General features: G+C 37.4%; 1 protein-coding gene across 1 annotated transcript in view; it reads left to right on the top strand.

Annotated features, from left to right (window-relative positions):
* The first annotated feature begins 1231 nt into the window (after nucleotides 1-1231).
* Msrb3 (methionine sulfoxide reductase B3) overlaps nucleotides 1232-24973 on the top strand; it is a 166167-nt gene continuing 142425 nt past the window's right edge. The window contains exon 1 of the mRNA XM_020154069.2: nucleotides 1232-1372. The gene's annotated coding sequence lies outside the window, so the exon portion shown is untranslated. The remainder of the gene's footprint in view (nucleotides 1373-24973) is intronic.

The raw sequence follows: 24973 nt of genomic DNA on the forward strand, positions 1-24973 counted from the left end.
GTTTTGAGGAGAGCCACTTGCAAAAGGACTGGTTTTTGGCTTATGGTCCTTAATACTTTGCCAGAAATTTGTTTTGAAATAAGGTTTCTGATACTCAAATAAAGTGTTTTCAAACAAATAGTGTGATGTTCAAGTTATCATCACTTTAGTTCATGTTAGAATAATCCACACTCTAAATCTGTTTGACATTTACCCCTTAAGTGTTTGGCATTAATAAATCATTTCCTTAGCGTCTTAGTATGTTCATAAGTAATTGTGTAACATCCTACATTTCCATTTGAGTGAAAAACAAAACAAAACAAAAACAAAACCATAGTGATTAAGACATAGCGTCTTGAAAAGCTAAGGGTCATTTGGACTTGATTACTTGAGGCGTTAGGGCCAAAGAAAAAGGGCAGGCAACTACAGGCTTAGGACTGTCATCTGGTATTGACACTTCGGTCATCAGGAGTAGCACCTTTTGAGTAGACTTCAACATTGTACTTTACGCAAATTACAATAAATACAAAATATGTGTGTGTGTGTGTGTGTGTGTGTGTGTGTGTGTGTGTGTGTGTGTGTTGGGGGAGAATAGAGGCTGGAGGTGGAGAGAAAGGTCGGTATAAACCTCAGCGTTTAGCTATGGTGAAAACTTGCTCAGCCAGCCTACCTCAAGTCCATATATGGAGTTCAAACACAAGTTCGGGAAAAGTCCTTCTGCAATTCTAACACACACACCACACACACAGGCCCGGCGGCCGCCGCCACTCTCGCCCCTGGCCGCACGGTGCGTCTTTACGCTGACGTTCCTTCAGAATGTGTAGGATGGCTCACCTGCGTCCTGTCACTCCCGCCTTACCTTCCCACATCAGGGATTGGGCCAGAACCTCGAATTCCCGCATTACCCAAGCTCTCAACCCCCGACACGCCTTCCCACGAGTCCCTGGCTGCTGTCCACTCTCTTCGTGGCTGTGTCAGCCTTTGGCACCCCCACAGGGTCTCGGGTGCGTTCTGGGGCGCGTGAGGCGAAGGGACGCCCCTGGCAGGGGGACTGCACCTCCCACTCGCGGATGGCGGCCGCCGAGGAGGCGGGAGTTGGCTGCCGCCGAGGCCCAGGCGGCGGGCCCCGTCCGCGGCCGGCGCGCTCCTCGGTCCTCCCTCGCTCGTCTCCTTTGCTCATATTTGGACTCGGCTGCCCGTGCCCAGGAATTTCCCGTCATGCCTCCCGTCGCCCCGTCCGTCGCCCGGAGCCCGGAGGGAGGAGGGAGGCTCGGACAGCGGCGGCGGCTCGCGGGCCTTTCCATGAGCGCGCGGCGGACCCTCCCGCGCCCCCTCTCGCTGGGCCTCTGTCTCTGCCTCTGCCTGGTCGCGGCGCGGGATACCGCGCACCCCGGTAAGTTGGGGTCCGGCTCCGCCCCGCCTCGCCCTTTCTTCCCCCCTCCCGGGCCGAGTTAGACTGGGTCCCGGCCCGGGGTCCGGACGCCCGCGCAGCAGCGGCGCACCCTCAGCCTCCTGCGGGGACACCCCTTCCTCCGCCCAGGAGGGGCGCCCGGGGTGCGTGTTTGGGGGGGGGGTAAGGGTGGGGGCGACGGCCGGCGGAGGGCTGAGGAGAAAGAGGTCAGGGCTGGCTGGCGTTCTCCCCCCACCCCCATCTCCGCCGGCAGGAGGCGTCATGTCGCCGCGCTGACACCTTATCCTGTCCCCGGAGCGAACCTGAGCCCGCGGGAGCCGCTCTCCAGGCGAGGGAGAGGTCTGCACTGGCAGCTGGTGCTAGGCAGGGCGAAGGCCGCCACGGAGCCCCCTCCTCGCCGGTCGGCTCCCACCCTCGCCGGAGTGGCCGCCCAGATAACGGGCCCGGGGCGTGGGAACGCGCCGCCAGCCCCCGCCTCCGCCTCCGCCGCGCGCTGCGCAGGGACTGGGGCGCCCGGCGGGCGGGGCGCGACGACTGGGGCGCGCGAGGAGGGGAGTCCCCGGGGGCGCGGTCGCCGCCCTCCGCCCGCCTGGCATTTCCTAGGCAGGAACCCAACAAATCCCAAGTTTGCCAGGTACCAGTTTTGTTTTGTTTTGTTTAGCGGAAGGAAAAAGAAAAAAGCAAATCTATTTTAAAAGTTTTATACTGGACGCTTTCAAGTCAAATTATTAGCTTTACGCTGCATGCCATCAAGTAAGGTAGTTGTGAAGTAGGAACAGTAAGGTCTCAAAAGGTCATTTGCTTTGAATCATGTGGAAAATATTAGGGAGGAGTTTTTTTTTTTTTTAAAGATGAATATGACAGATATGACATTTAACTTTATTAACTGTGCAGTTTATAAATACTAACTTAAGCAATATCAGTTTCATGTTTATTTCCAAATAATAATTTTTTTTTTAAAAAGGACCAATTCTTTATACATTCAGATTCTAGGAATAGCTTTAATAGCACTTCTTGGGAAACACAACAGGCTCTACCTTCATATTTTATCAGTGGGATTCTAAAAATACTGTGCAAATGGTAAAGACTGAATTGTACACAGGGAATATATTGTGGGTTTTTTTGGGGGGCGGGCTCAGTGATATGTTGACTTACTTAATGCTTGTGGTAAAACAGCCCTTGAAGACCAAAATCCACTGTATTGTGGCCCCTTGCCAGTAATTTTGAACACCAAGTTTATATTTGGACTATTTAAATGTGCATTCTTTTAATTTTGGACCCCGCTGATACATCAGTCTAATTTCTGGTGACTTTTATTAGGACCCTATGTGAATGTCTGGAATTTTTTATATTGAAATAAGAAGCTCTTTGCCATTTAGATTTTTGTCATAGAGCTTAAACTGTCTGTCTGCCTAGGTTGCAGCATACAACGTCATTTAGATTTTGAATCAACAGTTTAGCTTTTAAAGGTGCTTACTTCAATATTTTTCACTAAAATATTAACCAATAAAGTTAGAAATATTTACTGTTTTGCTCAAATAATAAGACTATCCAAAGAGCCAGGCACTGGTGGCTCACACCTGTAATCCTAGTTACTCAGGAGGCAGAAATCAGGAGGATCACAGTTTGAAGCCAGCCTGGGGCAGTTTGTGAGACCCTGTCTCAAAAAAAAAAAAAACCAATGCAGAAAAGGGCTGGTGGAGTGGTTCAAGTGGTAGAGCAACTGCCTAGCAAGTGAGAGGCCCTGAGTTCAAACCCCAGTACCACCAAAAAAGAAAAAAAGTTCAAAGACTATCCCAAAAGTAGAGATCATCAATTTTTCTAGTACATTTATCAATTATTAATCAAGATAGTTTTTAAGCCATCAAAAAGGAACTTTAGGAAATAATGGTTTTTAGTTCTGTCTTAATCTGGTCATAGCATCTTCAATTTTATCTTCATCTGTATAACTCGTGGTTAGGGATTGGGCTGATGAATTTGGTTCCAGTGTTTGGTTTCCTTCACTGTAAAATGATGAAGTTGGGTATTGTTTTCATGTGTATTCTAACTCCAGGATCCTATAATATTGTTTTTGTTTATATAGCCCTACAGAGCCAGCTACCACATCTGATTCAAACTACTGAGCGTCAGTTCAGTCTCTGACTTGCTACACATGTTAAACTGGTCTCATTGTAGTCAGATTGGATGGGTGTGGATACAGTTCTGGGGAGCCCAGATCTACTACAGGATTGTCTTGATACCTGGCCTATAACTGAGTTCCTTAATATTAAGCTTCTGTACTTTCTTCCCTTCAGTAGCAGAAAGTGCTGGCTTTGTAATAGGGTGTCATATGCGGAATGCCTGATTGCTCTTTGTGGGTGGTTAAGCTCAGGCCCTAACACCATTTGATAATTTTGGTATTTGGGTCTGGGTTAGGAATACCACCAGGGAGCACCTGAACCTTTTTGTGGTTGGGAATCCTGTGGCTAGCTATCTGGAATCATTCCAAACAAAATGCCCATTGAGGTATCACCTTTTGAACCTACCTCACAGAAGACTGAATTTAATCTATCTGATTTATTCAGAATAAAATTGCCTTTGGATAGGTGGATAATCAGTTATTTAGTTGGCCATTATGAGCATTTCTTATTGCTGTACAGATACCTCAGAGACTTACTTTGAATGTTCTGTATTTTCTCCTTCTTAGGCATAATGCATTTTCCTTTTAAAATGCTCAGTGCAGTCCCTGATCCCTGTTCATATGTTCATTTGTATAACATTCTGAAATACTAGTTTAAGGAAATAGAAATAAAGAGAAAAGTAAGTATAGGAAAAGTAGACCGGTAATTGATCAGTCAATTGACTTTATGGGAGATTTTGGTAATTGCCTCAATTAAGTTTCTGTTGTAAGTTACTCAAAGTAGTTTTAGCAAAATGAAAGTAAAGAAGGAAGACAGGAATTTGTTGGAAGACCATTGGAAGCCAAGTGCAGACAGAGCCTAGGACCATGGACTAGACAACCTGGAATATCCCTGTCTCCAGTCTTTGGCTTTTTTTTTTTTTTTTTCTTCATTACTGTCCTCTCTTTGCTGATCATTTTTTGTTCTTTTTTTTTTTTTGGTTCTTTTTATTATTTTTCAGGGTTGAATGTGGCTGCTAAGCAGCTCCTGAGTATTTACATGTCCCTTGGCCCCAAGTACAAAGAAAGATTAAATTATTGAGCTCTGATCCTAAATTCCTGAGAGAAAGAACCTGATAAACATAGTTTAGGTCACATGGCTGATCTACATTTTCCTAAGGTCTCTTTTAATTCTAGAGTTGTCTGTAGTTTCTAGTGTAGCCCTTTAAATAGTTTGAGTTTGCATTTTTACATTTTAAGGTTATTAGTCTTTAAAATGTATAATTTGCTCCTGATTGTAATGTGTGTAGAAGTGTGTGGTATCCTCAGTGGGATTCTAGGACCTTAGTGCAGCTCACACTGCTGAAGGAAGGGTGAAGAGGAAGCCTGTGAGGAGTAAACTGAGTAGCACCACACATGTTTAGCACGCTACTGAGTTATGAAAATCCTATGTGGTAACAACTAATCTGTTCTGCAGATAATCATCTGCATATTTTCAGAAAATTTACTGAAAAAATGCTGAGCCCAAATAGTCTTTTAGAATAAAAATTCACTAAAGCTACATAAGGTAACAGAGAAATTCAAAATAAAAATAGTTTAGAGACCAAGGATTCTTGAGCTTAGGCTATTCCTGCTGCCTGGACTTCTCTCCTACAGGTTGAAGTCTTTAAGACCTCTGTCAGATGGTATTGTGTGAAGCCATTCTCATCTTGTATTATTTATTATTTCCTTTTGCTTCTACAATATTTTATATCTTCCCTTGAATTCGAGTTCAATTACACTGTTCTTCATTCTTAGTGCTTTCCTCTTTTCTAGATTTTACAGGCTTTTCCACAAACATTCTAATTTCCTGTGTGAAGATCAAATATGTAGAACAGTAGGATGTTTTCCTGTTAACTAAAATGGCATGCAGAGAGTATAGCAAACTCATGTCGGGGGGACTCAACTTTTGTTGAACATCCAATATTTATGAGGTCAAATAGAGGCCAGGTGTTGAAAAAATTTTTAAGCACATATAAAAAGGAATAGGGGGAAGATAAAATAGAAGATGGAAAATTTAGCTTGGCTTGGAACATGGAAGGCCTTTAATGCCAGGCCAGAGAATTTGAACTGGGTTCATAAGCTATGAAATTGGAGTTTCTTTATCCTTGATATGCATAATCACAGTTGAATTTTGTTGTATTATGTAACAGTTCAGAGGATGAATTGGGAAATAAACCGTAAGATGAATAAGGAAGTTCTGTAAGAGCTTTTGTCAGAGTGAAGACTTGAATTAGGACAGAAGCAATGGGATTGGAGAAGTTGCTGAAGTTCACGGGACAGAAATAGTTACTTTGGATATTGAGAAAGAAAGGGATGAGTAAAAAAATGATGCTTAGAGGTTCAGCCTGGGTGACTGAGAGAATGTGAACTCTGAACAGGCTGTGAGTGGGGTAAAAATAAATGTTGTTTTAGATCTGCTGGTAGGACTTTCCTGTGGAAGTAGATAGCAGAATTAGATGTGTGAGACTGGAACCTGGAGGGAGAGAGATAAGGGCTGGAAATAAAACATGTATGAGTAAAGAAGAGAGCATTTGTTGGCTAAAGTAAGAGGAGAGGTCCAGGAAAAGCATCAAAAGAAAGATAGAATTTGATATGGCTTTTGAAGGCAGGTAGCATTTCTGCCCGTGAACTTTCTTTTTGAAGGGACATCGCATTATAGTACATGGGAAATACTGAACAAAGGATACTGCGTCCAGAATGACCTAGAGAAAATGCAAAATTGTTGTTGCTGTTTCCTTGCTTACCCTTCCTTTTGTGGCTTCTCATCTTTCTTTAGAACTCTTTAGATGTTTTTATCATCACCAAGATTTGGTTTACTCTCTAATTTGGATTTCCTACAAGTTGTTCAGTTAGTCTGCACACAGTCTTGTCTCACACTCCTCCTCATTTGTCCCTTCATTTCCCCCAAGAATGGACAGAATGTGAAGATGTGGTTTTCACTGAATGGAGTACGTTTTCTCTTTCTTTTCCTTCTTTTCCTCTTCCTCCTCTTCCTTTTCCTTTCCCTCTTCTGTCTTCCCTCCTCCTCCTCCTCCTTTTTCTTCTCTCTCTCTCTCTCTCTCTCTCACTTTTCATTGCCATGCTCAGTTTCTTATTCATAAAATAATTGTTGACAACTTCCTAATTGAAAAAGTTATGCTAAATCATATCCTTCCCTTTTTTTCCTCAGAATGCATTGCTTGTGTTAGCTCCTCAAGTGTTATCTTCAAGGCTCCTACACACCTGAGTTGGCCATTCTAGCTACCATATCTAGCCCTCTGACACGTGGCCATGGTAGTCTGAAGCAGAATTGTTATGACATTTGTTTATTTGGGTTAACCAACTGTGTATTGATTTGGACACTTTAGGATGATTTATTGATATTTGACTTCCTGAAGGGTAGCTAAGGGAATTAACATTTTTTGAAGGTACTGGGATCAAACCTGGAGCCTTGTACATGCTAGGCAAGCATGCTATCACTGAGCTATATTCCCAGCCCTTTGGGAATTAATTTTATTGGAGGGCTTTATTTATACAGATTGTAGAGATTTATAAAACAAATAGATGACTACAGGTGAAAAACAGGAAAAATGGTGGTATAGAAAGTGTGCTCTCAGAGTCTAGCTTCCAGACCGGGAGTATATCCTGATTCTGAGTTTCTAAAAACAATACACTGCTCATAGTATTGGTCTAGAGTGACACATTTATGTACAGTAGGCTGTACTAAGAGTAATTTCTAACTCTAAAAAAGTGAGAACCCTTCCATATACTAGTAGTTATGCTTTTAGTAGCTGTTGACTGAGAAAATGCATAACAACAAAAAGCTACTATAAAACTTTGAGATTTTGTAAAAATATAAAAGCATTCTCAAGTATTTGGAAAGTACACATGTGGAAATTATGATTTACAGAGTCTGTAGAAAGCATTTGATTTCTTGCTTTGCATATATTCTTGGGGAGATTCAGTGACTTGTTATTTCTCGTTAGAGTTTTGTTTGAAAAATTGAGCTATACCTTCTCAAAATCCTCTTACAACAACTATTGTTTTTTTTTTTTTATGCCAAGCAGTGTACTTTATGCTAAGACTGTGATCTTAAACAGTCTTAGGAAGTGGAAGTCAGATACAGCAGATAAATACTTTAGAATTGTATTTTCAGGTATATGAACATCATTCTTGGGGCTAAAGTGTGATTTTAAGGTAACATTTAACAGATGATTTGCACATGCATACATACTTATGGCAGTCACTGTTATGTCTGTAAAATAAGTGTCTTTTATTACTGTAAATTATACAGTGAATCCTTATTGGTTCTTGGATCTTTTGTTTGTTTTTATTGTGATAGGACTGGCATTTGAACTCAGGGCTTCATGCTTGCAAAGTAGGCACTTACTGCTTGAGTCACACGTCCAGTCCATTTTTTGCTCTGGATGTTTTGGAGATGGGGTCTCACATACTATTTGCCTGGGTTGGCCTTGAACCACGCACGATCCTCCTGATCTCAGCTTCTCAGGTAGCTAGTATTATAGGTGTGAGCCACAGGCACCCAATTTTGTTGTCTTATTTAAAGACAGCTTTTTTCAATATATACATTAAACTTGAGATATGATTAAAATAAGTCTCTTCTATATAATAGAGTCTATTAAAAGTTAAGACATCTCTTATATGTATCAGAGCCCTATATTTTATGTTTATTCTTTCATTTCTTTTTTGTTTTTATTGTGTTTTTTTGTCGGAGAATCTGGGATAGATTGGAGTTGTGGAGAACTGTAGAGCTTATTACAGGTGAATACTTATATTTTCTTAGAGTAGTGGTATGTAACTAAGGAAAGATAAGGCCATAGCTCCCTGTACACAGTCCAGGAGATTAGATAGGGAAAGGATAAGAGGCCACAAATGATCTTAGAGCTCTATTCTCACAATAATAATAATAATAATAATAATAATAATAATAATAATAATAAATATATATATGGAGAGAGAGAGGGAGAGGAAGGGAAGGAGGGAACAGAGAGGAAGGGAGGGAGAAAATAGAGAGAGTGAGCTGTAGTCTTTCTTTTGGATTTCTTAGTGTAAATATGCCTTCCAGTCAGAATGCCTTTGTGTGCCAGGGAGAGAATGGGTTGAAAGTAGAGGATGTTTACCTACAAGCAGAGACTCTCCAAAAATTTCTGGCTTACTTGCATATTTGCATCCTGTGTTGATGGTCATGTTGCAAGGGAGTCAATGTAGTGCCCTGAAAAGAACTTTGGATGGTGAACATCCAAATAAGTTTCTCATTCTGCAGTTTTCATACCTGCAAAATGAATCAAATTGGCACTACCTGATTTACTTTTAAGACCCTGTAATCTATGGATTATCTAAAAATCTACAAGTAACTTCCATAATTTTAATGGATATAGTATCAGTAAATATATGTAAAATTGTCTTTTCTTGTGATGTTTTGTTCAAGTTTCATAAACTATTTTGATGAACCGAGAGTGTTCCTTAACTTTGTAGCCTAGTGTGCCCAGTAATTTGATCCATAGATAAGGTTATGTAACCCTTTTAAAGATTTATTATTTATTTAAAAGATAGATTACAACACATTTGAGGTATCATATGAATATCCTATCTGAAGCAATGCCATTAAGCACTAGAAATTATGTCTGTTTTTCCAAGTGTATAACTAGAAATTGCTTGTTTATGCTTGAGAATATATCTCACAGAGGAAAAGTCCTTTTTCAACAGGGTATAGTACCAGTGGAATTTGACTCTGACCATACTAGAATATACTTAACTTTTAAAACTGATTAATCTTGGTCTTATCATTTTAAGAATATTCATATGAGTTTTATAGAAAAATACTTTATTCGGTAAGTAAGAAAGTATCTTTTCTAGCATTTAAAATTTACTACCAAGTTTTCTCCTTTCTATCGTGAAACATTTTACACACAAAAAGAATAGAAAATGTCTATATAAGGCATAAAGAATAAATTTTGAAAAATCTGAATGCTCCCACCCAGCTTCAGAATGGCATGTTAAAGTTTCCCATGTGACCTTTGCCAGTCACATCTTCTTTGGTCTCAAAGATATTTTTGAGACCAAAATTTTGTGATTTGCATTCAATACAAATGATAGCTGATAACGCTTGCTTTCTTTACGATCTTACCATAGCTGTATCTCTGCATGTTACATTGGTTAGTTTTTCATGCAATAGAACTTTATATAGATGTCATCGTCTGCTTGTGTGTGTTGTGTGACTTGCCTATGTATGTATTGTCTGTATTGGTATGTGTAACTCATTTTTTTAAATCAGCATTTCTTTTATCCATGTTTTTCTACTTTTTAATTTACCTATGCTCCTTGCATATTCATCCATTGGGATTCTTGGGTTTTTCCAATTGAGCCAAATATTTGCATTTTCCCCTGTTGTGCTTAAGCTTCATAACAACAGTGATACAAATATGTTAATAATAGCAAATACTCACATATAGATGTTACTATGTGACAGGCACTATCATCCATGTTTATTGCTTGCATATATTAGTTGGTTGAATGCTCTTGCCTGTTAGGCAGTATAGTATTGTCATGATAAAGTACATATTAAGATTAGGAGCTGAGACACAGAAATCTTCAGCAATTTGTGTGACTAGGATTTAAATGAGGGGGTCTGGCTCCAGAGTCCATACTCTTAATCATTATACTATTTTTATTCATATGCAGTCTTTTAGTTATATTTTCCCCATTTTACTTTTCAAGGTATTGAAATGTTGCTATGGTATTCAAAAGGGAAGGCCCTCATGCAGGTATTTAGGTGGATTGTCCTGCATAACACCAATTGCTCAGTCTTGCCACAGTTTAATTTGCTTCAATTTTTTATTTTTTTACTTTTGATCTGTGGTTTGGACTTTAGCCCATTGATTTCTTGTGCTAGTTTGAACCAGTGTCCTCATATTTATATAGCACCGTCCTCTTTCAAAAATATTTGTATGATCTTACGTGAATCAGTTAATCATCCTGAACCTTGGGTTTCCCAGGTCAGTTGCATCTATTAAGTAATACCTGGTTTACTAATCAGGCATACTATACTTGTTAATCAGAACTTCCTTTTGATGTGAAATATCCAAGAGTGACAACAAGGGAAAAAATAATCAAAGTTTTCAGTAGTGATTAGGAAGCTACCCGTTTTGCCCAAACCCTTCAAAGTATAGAAGTGGAACTGTTATAATGTAGAGATAAGATCCCTTTTGTGCCATAACTTTCTTGTACAGCTTTCAGTTTTTTCCTAAAGTAGTTAATTGACCATCTTTTTCTCTCTCATGCTGTGATTTTTTTTGATGTCTTCAGGTTGTCCTAAGCTCTTAGATAATTGCCTAACATCCATTATTTAAACATGCTCTAATTTCTCCGATCTTATAAAACGAAAGGCCTATTCACCTGACATTCCCTGTGATCCAGCTATTTCACAAGTAGCTTTCTATCTCTTATCTGCCATTTATCCAAAAATATGTATTGAGTCTTCTTACATGTCAGGCACTACCTTGTCTAACCCTGGGGTGGGGGTGGGGGAACAGTGTTAACCAGAAAGACACTGGGCTTGTTCTCAGAGGCTTTCCTTCTCAGTTTGGAACTGGCACGTCCTGTTGTAAAAAGAACAAGAACACCATTTTTTGGTAAGAGCAAGAGATAGCATGATACACGTTGAGAATCAAGAGAAGGGCCAGATCATAGGGGGCTTTTAGATCATTATGGGAGTATAGATGTTATGCTGTGATGAAAGTTTTTAGGGGATTTTAGGCAGGTAGTGAAGATGTTCTATAATAATCAAATAATCATTTTGACTGCTGTGTGGACAGTGGATAATAGGGACTAGGAATAGGAGGAGGTAAACCATTTAGAGCTAAGTCAGTGGTTGAGAGAAGCTGATAATGATTTGGATCAGGGTAGTTTGGTGGTGCCAGACCTGAAATCTTGGTGACGAATTAGAAATAGGGTCTAAGGAAAAGCAAAGAACGATCCATATTAATCACCTGAAATAGGCTGCAGTTTAGTCCTTATCTTCCTGACTTCAGGGTGTTTGATACACTGACCATTCACCTCCTAAAAACAATCCTTTCTCTTGGTTTCTAACTTTGTTATTGTTAAACATGCAATCATAATGGTCTGTGCCTGTTTGTTTTCTTGTTGAATAGAGATAACATTGTACCAATTGTACATAGGTTATTGTAAATCATTAAGTGAAGGAAATATATGTGAATTAGGTACCACAGTGTCTTCCACAGTTATTAACTATCAATTATGGTTATAGTCATCTTTGTCATTCTGGGACAACACTTGCCTTCACCTCTCCAATCTTTGGCTAGTGTTCCTCTGGGTCGTCTTACAAGTTCTTTTCAGAACACCTAACTTTTAAATGTTGAAGCTCTTCAGGTCTGACATTTTCCTTTCTCCTTTAATACATTTTCTTAAACAATTTTATTTACTCTATGGCTTCAGTTCCATCTGAATTTAATTAACTCCCCCATATCTACCCATCAGTCCAGTTCTCTTTCCTAAGCTATGCTTCTGTGTCATCTGTATTTGAATGAAAGTGTCTTAAATGACACCTTAAATATGTCAGAAAAAAAAGAACTTTTCCACCCAAATGTCTGCTTCCCCCCTGCTCCCTAGCTTAGTAAATAGTGCTACCATTTGCTCAGTTGCTTAGGCCAGAACTATAGTCCTCCTAATTTAAAAAAAAATCAAACTCATGCCCTATACCAGTTCTTTGCCTAGATTTCTGTAATAGAAATTAGTCTCACTATCTTTGGTCTTATGTAACTTATCCATTTTCATTTTTTTGTCATATTAACATTTTAATTCGCATACCTAATTATGTTACTCTCCTTTGGTTAGTCCCTTTTCTTTTCACAATGAAGTTCCAAAATCTTACAATGGCTTCCGAGATTTGTTTCTGTCCTCCTCATTATTTTCCCCCTCTACTCCTCACTTATACTGCCCAGCCACACTGTCCTTCTTTCATAACCTTCAATGAACTACACTCACTCTTATGATGGGGCCACTGTTTATCTCTTTCTTTGTTTGGAAAACTTATTTCTTCATTTTTAAATTGGGTAACTGTCTTATCTTTTATTCTTAATTTATTTTTGATGTTTTTGGGGATACTGAGGTTTGAACTGAGGGCCTCGCACTTGCAAGATAGGTGCTCTACCACAGCCCTATTCTTAGTTTAAATGTTACTTCTTCCAAAAAGCTTTTCTCATGCCAAAGTAGATTGTGTTACTTGTCATTTAGGATCTTTATCCCCTCTTTCCCCTTATTGCATTTATTAATACTGTCTTTTCGTTTTCAGTAATGTATAAGCTTCCGGGGACTGTGGCATCTTGTTTACTTTGTCCCCACCATCTGTTTGTTAAATAGAGTAAGTAGTGAATGCGACAGAGACTTGCCTGGTGTGGGGAGTAAAAGACCTCCTGAGTTTGGTGAACATTTTTCTTAGTTTTTCAGGTTACAAAAGTGAAGAACAGAACAGTTTAGGTTTACTGTAGGTTTATTTTCAGAGCTCTGGCCTCTGAATAGAGAGGAGAAAAAGCAGCATCAGAGCTGAAGGTAACTCTAGAAAGGAGGTATTATGAGGGCTGGTCATAGTGCTGCTTGCTTGTAACCCCAGTTATGTAGGAGGCCTACATGGGAAGATTGGAGTTCAAGCTGGCCCTGGGCAAAAACGCACGACCCTATCTGAAAAACTAAAGCAAAAAGGGCTGGGGATGTGGCTCAAGTGGTAGAGCACTTGCTTATCCAGCACCAGGCCCTGAGTTCAAAATCCAATACCACAAAAATAGGAGGTACGTTGAAAGTCAGCATGGCAGTGTTTCCTATGTCCTTTGGAAGGAAGTGTCCATTGTCAGAAGTGCTTGCCAGGGTTATCGGTTGGATCCAGACATGTAGATCACGTGCCAGTAGTATTAGTTCTCCGCAGCTGGTGTATTACCTGCTCTCTGGCCATTCTCTTCCTCCTGTTTAGAACCCTAATGGGAATCTGCAGGATTTCTTTCACTAGCTTTCAGGAGCAGTTGTCATACAAGAGATGAGTTGGAAGTTGGCCCTTCTTCACTACTTCCTCTCTGCACTTTATCTAAGAAGCTTTTCAAAGTAAGCTTATTCCTTTTTAGTTTCCAGGACACATACAGGTTTTCTCTATTTTTATAATCTATTCACCATTGTGACAGAAACTGATAAAATCTGATTGAAAAAGAACATGAGTGAGTTTTCTTAGGAAAACTATTTATTTGTAATGCCTTTGTTTCCACGTGTGTGTGCACATGTATGAACAGTGTCTTTCTCCCTGATTCTTTAAAAAAAAAATCCCTCTATGGCTTTGTTTTGTTTTGAAGTGCTTTGAGTTGTTATTTTTTATTAGGCTCATTAAAATCTCTTATATTTTATGTAATGGATATAGTTGATGAATTATTTGTCCTGTTATTTTATGTTTATTTTGTGATTTTTTCCTCTTAGTTTTAGTGTTTTGTTTTATGTTTCTATGTTTTATTGCTTTTATCTTCTATTGAGATTATTTTAGATTTTATGACCTTAAAAACATCAATGAGTCCTACCTAATCTAATTATTATTACATTAAAAAAATAGAACACTTGACACTTCTCTACAGGGGAAATTCAAAGTTATTTTTGTTGAATTATTGTTATTTTTATATTATACATTCTCCTTTGAAGGATTGCATCTATCTTTTTCATTTAATCATCTAATATCCTTTATATTCAGTGATTACTACCATACCTTTTATATTTTAACATTATCATCCTCAAGAATATTTTGATTTACACACCACTTATCTAGAGTTCATCCTTGAGCTGGCATCTTTTTAAAAAAATTTTAGTAGAAAAGATACATTGCATGTTTGCTTCCTTTTTGTTATCTGAGGGAATTAAATAAAGACTATTATATAATATATTAACTCTCCCTTGCAGAACACTTAATTGATAAGATAATTCTGTTATTCTATATATAAAAATATAGTTAAGAAGCTGGAAAAATCTTATAGAATAATCTAAATGCAAATAATGTTATAATTATGGAATATAAAAATTTGCTAGTGTTCTGTATAGAAGAACCTAGGTCATTGGAATTCACTGGCATTCAGATGATAAATTAATACCAGTCACCAGGTTATTGCTTGGAATTCAAGACCGCTAGTGGCATAGATAATTCTCAGGGTTATGTGCAAAATTAGTCACAAGTCCTTGAACTGCTTTATCTTTGAATGAGAGTGAGTAATACTGGCAGTTTTAGTTGAATTACAACAGCAATTTATAACTTCTATTGGGTTGCTCAAATTCAAGTTGACCAAAAGTTTACTTTTTCAGATTTCCATTTTATTTTGTATATGTCTCATGTATACATAAAGTTAGATCACTCTGTATGATTGACTGAAATGATTGATTGCAAAATTTGAAGTTTTTCCTTTTTTGGCAAAGGTACTAATTTTTGTGAAAGTCAAATGGAAATAGGGAAAAATATTAGCTGCATTATCTGCTAGATAATTATCTAATTCTTACCCTGTCCAAAACTGAATTGATTAAATGCTCCCTGCCCACACTGCCTCTTATTTTTCCTTCTTGGTAGGGAAAGTAAACTTCACTACATTCTGTTAGATAGTTTTAATAACATTATCTCATCCAGCCCTTTCAGAGTTTAATGAAATTGGTGCTATGATTTACATTGTGCAGGTGAGGAAAGTAAAGATATATAAAGATCCTCAGGAAACTGAGATTTTATAGAGGAATTAATTTGCTCAAAATTTGTCAAGATTATGTGTAGTTAGAACTTCAACACAGTTCTGACTCTTTCTGATATACTACACTGCCTAGACAGTAATGCAGGACTCTAGTTCTAGAACTAGGACACTCTGCACAAAGATGGGGAAAACAGAGGAAGGGCATTTGAGTTCAGTCATATTAAAACATTTATTGAGCCTTTATTTATGGAGATGAAAGATCACTGACTTACTATCAAGGAGTTGATGAGACCAGCAGATTTATAAGCCTAAAATTTTGACTGTAGTAATAGATTTAAGTGGGAAGTATTGCAGAGGAAGAACTCATTCATCTTTTAAAGGAAGGGATAGAGGGAGGAAATGGTGGTACAGCTGTGAAGGAAATCATACCTAAATATATCCTATATGTAAATGCTATATAAATGTATCCTGCCCGTGGCAGATGAAGTCTATCCTGGGTTTGAAGTTTAAAAAAATGAGTGCATTCTTTATATAATATGGAGGACATAAGAAATACGAGGAGGGTGGAAAAGGTATGGGTGAAGTACAAATAGTTAGAGGCTGGAAGAATAGTAAGAGACCTTTATCCATTCTAAATGAGAGATGGAAAAAGAAGGCTGTATTCAACCAATATCTTGGAAATAAAATCACTTAATATTGCCTGGATTTGAATGGTTAAAGTAGAAAAAGAATCAAGAAACCAGATTTTTGGTTTCAGGGGATGGGTAGATGAAAGTACTTGTTGACGGAATCAGAATACAGAAAGAATGATAAATTACTGAAGAAAGAAATGAATAGGGTTTGAGATGATAAGAAGTTTGAAGTACATGTGGAATATCCGTACTTCTTTTTAAGACATGATTTAATCACCTAAAGTTAATCAAAGAAGACTGCCATAGAACAAATTAGTATTTTGTAAAATATTTTCTTTCACTGTATGGCCTCCTTTAGGATTTATTCCTTCCAAAACCAACATTGTGTCAAAGACTATTAATGGAGGCCACTAAAATTTACTTTCCAGTGGGATAGAAGCAGTCTTATTTTTCTAAAACTTCTGTGTTACCTGCTATGTCAGATCACATTTTCTTATTTTCTGTATTTGGGGGAAGGGAGGCTAAAATTCTGATAAAAGAGCAAATATTTACTTTTAATTTCCAGCACCAAAACTTTCCATTCCTGAAATGGTGGCAAAATTTTGACTGTAAATAGTAAAAATAAGATTTAAGGAGCTGGATTTTTTAAGGCTTAAGTTTAACTCATTAAAAATAGTCTTTTAAGTAGGAAATACTCTGGAGTTAGTAGGTATAGGTAAGAACTTTCTCAATGAAACCCCAGCAGCACAGCAACTAAGAGATAGCATAGATAAATGGGACCTCATAAAACTAAAAAGCTTCTGTTCATCAAAAGAAATGGTCTCTAAACTGAAGAGAACACCCACAGAGTGGGAGAAAATATTTGCCAACTATACATCAGACAAAGGACTGATAACCAGAATATACAGGGAACTTAAAAAAACTAAATTCTCCCAAAACTAATGAACCAATAAAGAAATGGGCACGTGAACTAAACAGAACTTTCTCAAAAGCAGAAATTCAAATGGCCAGAAAACACATGAAAAAATGCTCACCATCTCTAGCAATAAAGGAAATGCAAATTAAAACCACGCTAAGATTCCACCTCACCCCTGTTAGAATAGCCATCATCAGCAACACCACCAACAACAGGTGTTGGCGAGAATGTGGGGAAAAAGGAACCCTCTTACACTGTTGGTGGGAATGTAGACTAGTACAACCACTCTGGAAAAAAATTTGGAGGCTACTTAGAAAGCTGGACATCGATCTACCATTTGATCCAGCAATACCACTCTTGGGGATATACCCAAAAGACTGTGACACAGGTTACTCCAGAGGCACCTGCACACCCATGTTTATTGCGGCACTATTCACAATAGCCAAGTTATGGAAACAGCCAACATGCTCCAGCACTGACGAATGGATTAAGAAAATGTGGTATCTATACACAATGGAATTTTATGCAGCCATGAAGAAGAACGAAATGTTATCATTTGCTGGTAAATGGATGAAATTGGAGAACATCATTCTGAGTGAGGTTAGCCTGGCCCAAAAGACCAAAAATCGTATGTTCTCCCTCATATGTGGACATTAGATCAAGGGCAAACACAACAAGGGGATTGGACTATGAGCACATGATAAAAGTGAGAGCACACAAGGAAGGGGTGAGGATAGGTAAGACACCTAAAAAACTAGCTAGCATTTGTTGCCCTTAACGCAGAGAAACTAAAGCAGATACCTTAAAGCAACTGAGGCCAATAGGAGAAGGGGACCAGGAACTAGAGAAAAGGTTAGATCAAAAAGAATTAACCTAGAAGGTAACACCCACGCACAGGAAATCAATGTGAGTCAATGCCCTGTATAGCTATCCTTATCTCAACCAGCAAAACCCCTTGTTTCTTCCTATTATTGCTTATACTCTCTCTACAACAAAATTAGAAATAAGGGCAAAATAGTTTCTGCTGGGTATTGAGGGGGGGGAGAGGGAGGGGGCTGAGTGGGTGGTAAGGGAGGGGGTGGGGGCAGGGGGGAGAAATGAACCAAGCCTTGTATGCACATATGAATAATAAAAGAAAAATGAAAAAAAAATAGTCTTTTAGTGCCAGGCATGGTGGTGCATGCTTGTAGTCCTAATAATACTCAGGAGACTGAGGCAGGAGATCATAGCCTGGGCTATGTAGTGAGACACACTCTCACTTTTAGTAGTAGATGTTGAAACTCTAGTTTATGCCCGGCATAGGATTTAGCCAGCCAGAGTTAACAAGTTTTTCTTTAGATGAAATGATTCATTGAGGTACTATATGTTTTGAGTGTATAAGGTTTATTTTTTATTAAAAACCCATGTGGTTCTTAGTAAAGGGGTCCTGTACTAAGATGAAGAGCAATAGCTTCCAACTTCATCCCTCTGTAACTGTCTTGTTCATATGTTTGAATTATTATTCTTCTGGTAGTTAATTTTTATAATTTTATTTAGTATAGTTATGACACTATTGATTCATCAATTTCAGATAATATCCACTTGTGAAAGATGGGGATTTATCTGCCATCATTTCACCATTCTATCTACCATTGCTAACTATCCTGCCAATATTTTAATTCTCCTATTATTCACTTTTATAATATTAAATAATATGCTTAGTCGTCAATTTTGATAGCCTACAGGCTAAGCTACTGTGAAAAGAGATACAATAGAATGACTTAAGACGTTTCTTTCTTGTGTAATAGATCAAGTTGGTGACCATCTTTACTTCATGACCTCTTAAGTTTGCCTTCTTCATCAGGTATCTTCATCAGGGTCTATGTATACTGATGCAGTTGTTGTGCCATGTCCTAGGAGGGAAGAGGAAATCCAAAGCAAGTGACTTTGTCTTTAAAGGTTACTTGAAAGATCATACATCTTATTGACTTACATTCCATTTTCCAGAATTTAGTGTCTAGCTGCAAGGGAGAATGAGAAATGTGGCTGTATGTTTAGCTAACATTTCAGGGATTCTGTTACTAATGTGAAGAAGGAAGATTAGATTCTAGCAACCAGTTATAATTTTCCAGTCTGTCAGTATCTCCTAAGTATTTTATAAGATGAGGATCCTGTTACTCTTACCCTTTCCTCTACTTTTCTTTCCCAGCTTCTTTACATTGTGTTGCTATATATGTTTTGTTTTCTAATATGAAGTTGCTAATATTTACAGTGTGTTCAGAAACAGCCCAATCTTTGTCCATAGGTTGTCTTTAAAAGATTATATTGTTATGACTATGTTCATATTGTTTACTTACAGGCCAAAAATGTGAGTTGTTTCTACAATTCCTTCTCCTTACGTCTGGTTTCAGTCTCTGGTCTGCTAGAAGGGACATACATTTTTCTAGTATCATAGCAAATGGGATTATTTCTCTTATGCTTGTTTATTGATTAAAATCAGAGCACTTAAGCACTGACTTGTTAGATCAGTAAGAAAGCTGAGTGAAAGTACTGAGTGATTAGTGCCCAGGGAGCTTCCCATTGCTTCAGGAAATAAGATCTTCACATTTGTTCATCTTATTGTAATTCACTCAGTTTTGCAGCTGAGTGAAATCTTTAGTTTTTGAAGGGTTGGGACAAGTTTGTTAGCTCCTGATAGTTAAGGTGAAGTAGCTCTCTTCTAGCCTTTAGCATCTGAATATGAGAGGAGAGCCAGGTCTTCTGACCAAAGTAAGAATCTCTTTGGGACTGACTAATGGGCAAGGAGCTATGAACTTTTCAGGTAGTCTCACTGTCTGTAGCATTGGACTGTCATCTTTCCATACTATATTGTTTTCTTAAACAAGGGCAGCATTCTGGGGCACAAGAATTCCTGTTCTTGAGGAATTTTTAATATACTAGAAAATGTTTAAATTTTAGCTCAAAATCTGGCTCCATCATTAGTGGCCATATAACCTCAGCAAATTATTCTCTGAACCTTAGTTTCCACTTAAACAAATAATCCCCAAATCCCAATGGTTTAAAATACTGAAATTATTTTGTTTGTACATTATAGGACAGATGGGAGATCTGCTCCATGTTTCCTTATTCCAGGATCGTAGTTAATGGAACATCTATCATTTTATTGTATTGTTGGTCTCTCTTGCAGAGGAAAAGAAAGCTGTGGATGTTTCCATACCAATAGTTAGTTTTAAGTGCTCTGGCTTGCAATTGGCATACATCATTATTTCTGCGCATAATTTATTGTCTAGAACTAGTAACATGGTTCCACTCAGCCACAAGGGGGGCCAACAAGTGCATTTAGACCATCTCCTGGCAAATGGAGAGCCAGAGATATTGAGTAAGTAGCAATTTTACTACTACATGTGGGAGTACCTCTCACAAGGCTGATGTGAGGATTGAATGAAGTTACACATGCACACACACCTAGTACGGGTGCTCAAAAATGATTAATTATAATATCATCATAGTAAGATGTGCACATGCCAATATTTAAATAACAATATAAAGTAGACTAAAGAATTTATTATAGGGTTATAAGACAATATCATAATGTATGTGAATGTGTCTTGTAAATAACATGAATGAAAATATAAGTTGATTTTATTATCTAATAGATACTAGAAAATATAGCATGAGAGCTCTCTTCCAAGTTAGGGCTAGATCTTTGTAATTATCTACTAAGATGTGGTGGTTGAAATTGTAAGCATCAATGAGAGCTGCACAGAAGAGATTAAACAGTGAGAAACAGAGGATGCTGCAAGGGTAGACCTGGAGGATAATTGCACGTTGGAAATGAAAAGGAAGTATCACAAGAGATAGAGATGCAATTTCTGAAAAGAGAGGAAGGAAATGACACTCTGTAGTACCGAGAAAAGTCAAGGGAAGAGTGCTTTCCATAAGGAAAATCAGCCTTCCGAGGTGTTACCAAGAGGCTTTGAGCTTCAGTTCTATGAGTTCTGTAGTATTAATTTAGAAGTGTCCATGTGTCAGGTGCTCCTCTAATAGCATTGTTGTGAGGAACTATTATAAGCTCCATTTTTTACAGATGAGCCTTCCAAAGCACAGAATAAAGCTTATCCAATGAAACCTAGTAAGTTAGTGAGAGTGTGAATTTAAACGCAAAGACTAGAAAATCAAAATCAAAAGATGTACTATGTAAAAACAAGAAAATGAAACAATCAAAAACCCTGAACATTTTTGAAGGTGTTTTTGTTTGTTTCTTCTTGATATTGTTGGTTTTTGAGACAAGGTATATGTAGCCCAGGCTGGCCTTGATCTTGGTATGTAGCCTAGGCTGTCCTCAAACTCATGACCCTTTTGCTTTTGCCTCTCAAGTGCTGGAAGTGCCGGGATTAAAGAAGTGTACCACCATGCCCAGCCGGAAGGTGTTTCTTGTTATAATCAAGATCATTTGTTTCTGAGGGTTTCACTTTCTTGCTGATGCTTTTAAACATCAAGAAAAATTTTCAATGAAATACATGTATAATATAGAAGCTCTGAGCTTTGAAAACTATCCATTTTAGAACAATGTATGATAGATGCTTTACATTGGTGAAAGAGGTTTTAAAACACTAATGTGAGAATGACTCAATCCCTGTATTTGACTATATGCTTTACAAAACAGGAATCCTGAATAAGAAGATTAGCATTTAATAGTATAATGGCATCAGAAGGAGTTGAGCTTTTGTCTATAATTCTATGTTAGTTACACCATTTGTATACCTTTTAATGGTATGTGTAAGCAAGTGTAACCCTTGCATTGTCAATATTAGATACACTCCTTTATGTCCTTTTATTACTTTTTATGTGAACCTAATAATAAATAAGATGTGGATGCTGCAACATGTAGATGTAATATTTCTTCAGATTGGTATTCTGACCGTTGATAAGTCTCTTATCTGTTTTGCTATTTATAAAATGAGAGATTTGTTTGTTCCACCTTTTCCCACTGAAGTACACTTGTTAGATAGCAACATATTCAAATAGTCTTATGGAGATTATGATTTTAGATTGAAGAATTGATAGTATATATGGCATATTAATGGACAATGCCTGGTGCTAGATCTGACTCCACTCTTTCTCTCCCTTTCAGGAAATAAGTACATGAAAGTGAAATTATTAAAGTGACAATTACCTCTGTTTAGTTTTTTTTTTTTTGTTAGAACCTTATTCTCAAACTGTTATCTAAAGACCAAGATACCTCATGACTAGTATTTTACCACTATTAGGTGGTGATTTCTGATGTACTAGGTATTCCCCAAGATTTTTGCTAATTCTAAGCTTATTTAATGATAGAATTCTGTTATCCTTAAGCATTTCTTATTTCCTGGTAATTCTATTAGCTGGTTTTAATTTGTGAATTAATAGTACCATGTACATGATATAGGCTCAATAAATATTGAATTTATTAATGAAATAAGGATCATTTTTCTGAAGATGGCATGAATTTGAATTTGCCTTCTTATTAGCAAGATGTGTTTTGGTGAATTTCTAAGTGATACTGAGAAGACTGGTTACAGTATTCTGATGGCTGCTTTTAGAAATCAATTGTAACCATTCTCCTTCACTTTGATAAAATAGTGCCACATTTTGCCTTTGTCCACTGACCAGATGAAATGAGAAATATACTAATGTCCTAGTTGTCTCTGGAAGTGGTAAGGCATTGGAAAGACTAGATATTTTTTAAACATTTGTTTTATCCTAAATATCATAGGATAAATTATTAATGCATTCTTCTCTTCCTTGTTTATTTATTCAACAAATATTTACTAAACATTTACTAATCTTACTATGTGCCAAGCAATGTACCAGAGCAGCAGGTCTCAAAGTGTGAGACCCCTAGTGGAGGGTCTCAGAGGAGACCCTTTCAAGGGATTCACAAAGTCACAACTGTTTTCCTGCTAACACTAATTGCCTTTTTCACTGTGTTGACATTTGTATTAATGTTTCAAAAGGAAAAGTAGGTAGAACTGCTGGTGTCTTAGTATGAATCAAGGCAAAAAACTATTAATAGTTATTCTATTTTCTACCAATTTATACACAAGGGAAAAGGACAAGAGTTTTACTTAACAATGTCTTGGATAGAGTAGCAAAATTTGTACTTTATTAAATATTGATGAGTGAATACCTATCTTTTTGATATTCTGTGTAAAGAAATAGAAAGCACTTTTATAAAGTGCTTCTGTGTGAAGAAATGGAAAGCACTTTTATAAAATGCATCTGCATACCAAAGCACAATGGTTATTTCCAGGGAACACACTTGTGCAGTTGTTTGAGACACCATTTTACTTGAAAGAACGATAAACAGACAAACAGTGGCTATTTAGACTTGAGTATTTGGCAAGCATTTATCTCAAAAACAGAAAAAGTGATTTTCTCACTTCAAGGAAAACATTGATAGTATTTGTTGTCAATGACACATTTTGACCTTTCAGGTTAAAAAATAAAATTTTGGAAAACATTTACTGTGAGTTTGATAGCCTCTCATTATTTAAAAATCAGTGGTAATATTAATGAATGTGATCTTTTGATATCATGTAATGAACTCTGTCAACATATGGAAGATTTGTGTAAACCAGTGAACCAGTGTTCTCCAAATTAGCTGTGTATAATGTGACAAAACTGAATTACTTTATTATTGTTTTTAATGAGATGGAGGAAATATGTAAAATTCTTCTCAGTCATAATTTTTAATATAGTAAATATTGAGAGGTATAAGTACATTAACAAAGGATATTTGGAGTCCTTGATAATTTTTCAGAGTGTAAAGGAGCCTGAGATCAAAAAGTTCAAGAATGGGGAGTCATGGAGATATAAAAATGAAAGAATAAAATAAAGTCTTCCTTGATACATGTTTTCTGTGGTTCCAACATCCTCTATTTGATTCCTACCTCCCTCCTCTTGCCAATCCTCCTCCTAAAGCTGGAAGCAATTCTCCTTCTGAAATTCTATAGCACTTTATTTCTACCCCTGTTAAGGAATTTAAGCACATGTCTTATGTTCCCATTTAGGGTAATATGCCTTTTGACAGCTCAGTCTATATGTTACATCTTTGCATATTCACCAGTACCTGATATGTTGTTTTCTATGTAGTAGGAATTTATGTAGGAGAACTAAGTAACTTTAAAATTCCACGTCTTAAAATCATTCAACTCAAAAGTGGTTTGGAAGATCAAGGATACTTACAAGCAGAGTTCTGTTGTTTCTTAAAACAAGCACAATCAGAATCTCTAACAAAAAGGGATGCTATTGATTTCAAGCAGTAATCAAATAATTGATCATTTCACTCAACAAACATTGGTTGAGCATGAACTGTGTACCAGGCACTGTGCTGATAGAACGATACTTTCATAGAACTTTAGTGTAGATATTTTGATTACTGGTTCCCAAATGTTGATCTTTGAGGAAGTTTCTTCTATTCACAATGAAATGAAAAAAATAGCAATAATGAACCCTCTAAAACCCTAAATATATTCTACTTAAAAGAATGTTCATTGTCTTGAGATTACTTTCTTAGTTTTTGCTGTTAGTATAATTTTTCTTTTTTGATGTTATGGTGAGATTAGGGTCTTGTGATTTCTTAAAAATTGTTGTTACTTGACAGAATTTAAATTTGTCAATGCTGCTGGCTTTTGCAGTTTTAGAGGGAACATTTTACTAGCTTATGGAGAGCTACTGATACACACACTCCTTTGGCATGTGTAGCGCAGGTATTTGAACAGTAGGCTTCACATATTAAATCCACTAGTGGAGTCAGCTCATTTATTCTAGAGCTAACCATCCAGTTGGAAATCCTATAGATTCACTTTATATTGCTTCTCTTTGTATTTTATTGTTCAACTTCAGGGGAAAAAGGAAAAGGAAAAAAAAAATTAAACCCATACCAAAATACTAGTAAAAGTTTAGTCAAATCTTTGGATGTTAGAATTCTGGAAGAAACAAAAAAAGATAGAGAAATAGAATTTATTGACCAAAATAGGATTTTTGAATTATCTTTGGATTTCAAGTCATTTTGCATTTTTCAACTTCCCACTTCATAGGAGCAGCCAATAAATGTATCACTAACAAATTTTAATTCAAAGTATTAATCTTAAGTACCATTAGCAATTGAGCCGGCAGAGATCGGCATTGGAAATGGTGATCCTGAGCAACGGAAGTCCGTAA

The sequence above is a fragment of the Castor canadensis genome, chromosome 8, assembly GCF_047511655.1.
Source record: "Castor canadensis chromosome 8, mCasCan1.hap1v2, whole genome shotgun sequence".
NCBI lineage: Eukaryota > Metazoa > Chordata > Mammalia > Rodentia > Castoridae > Castor > Castor canadensis.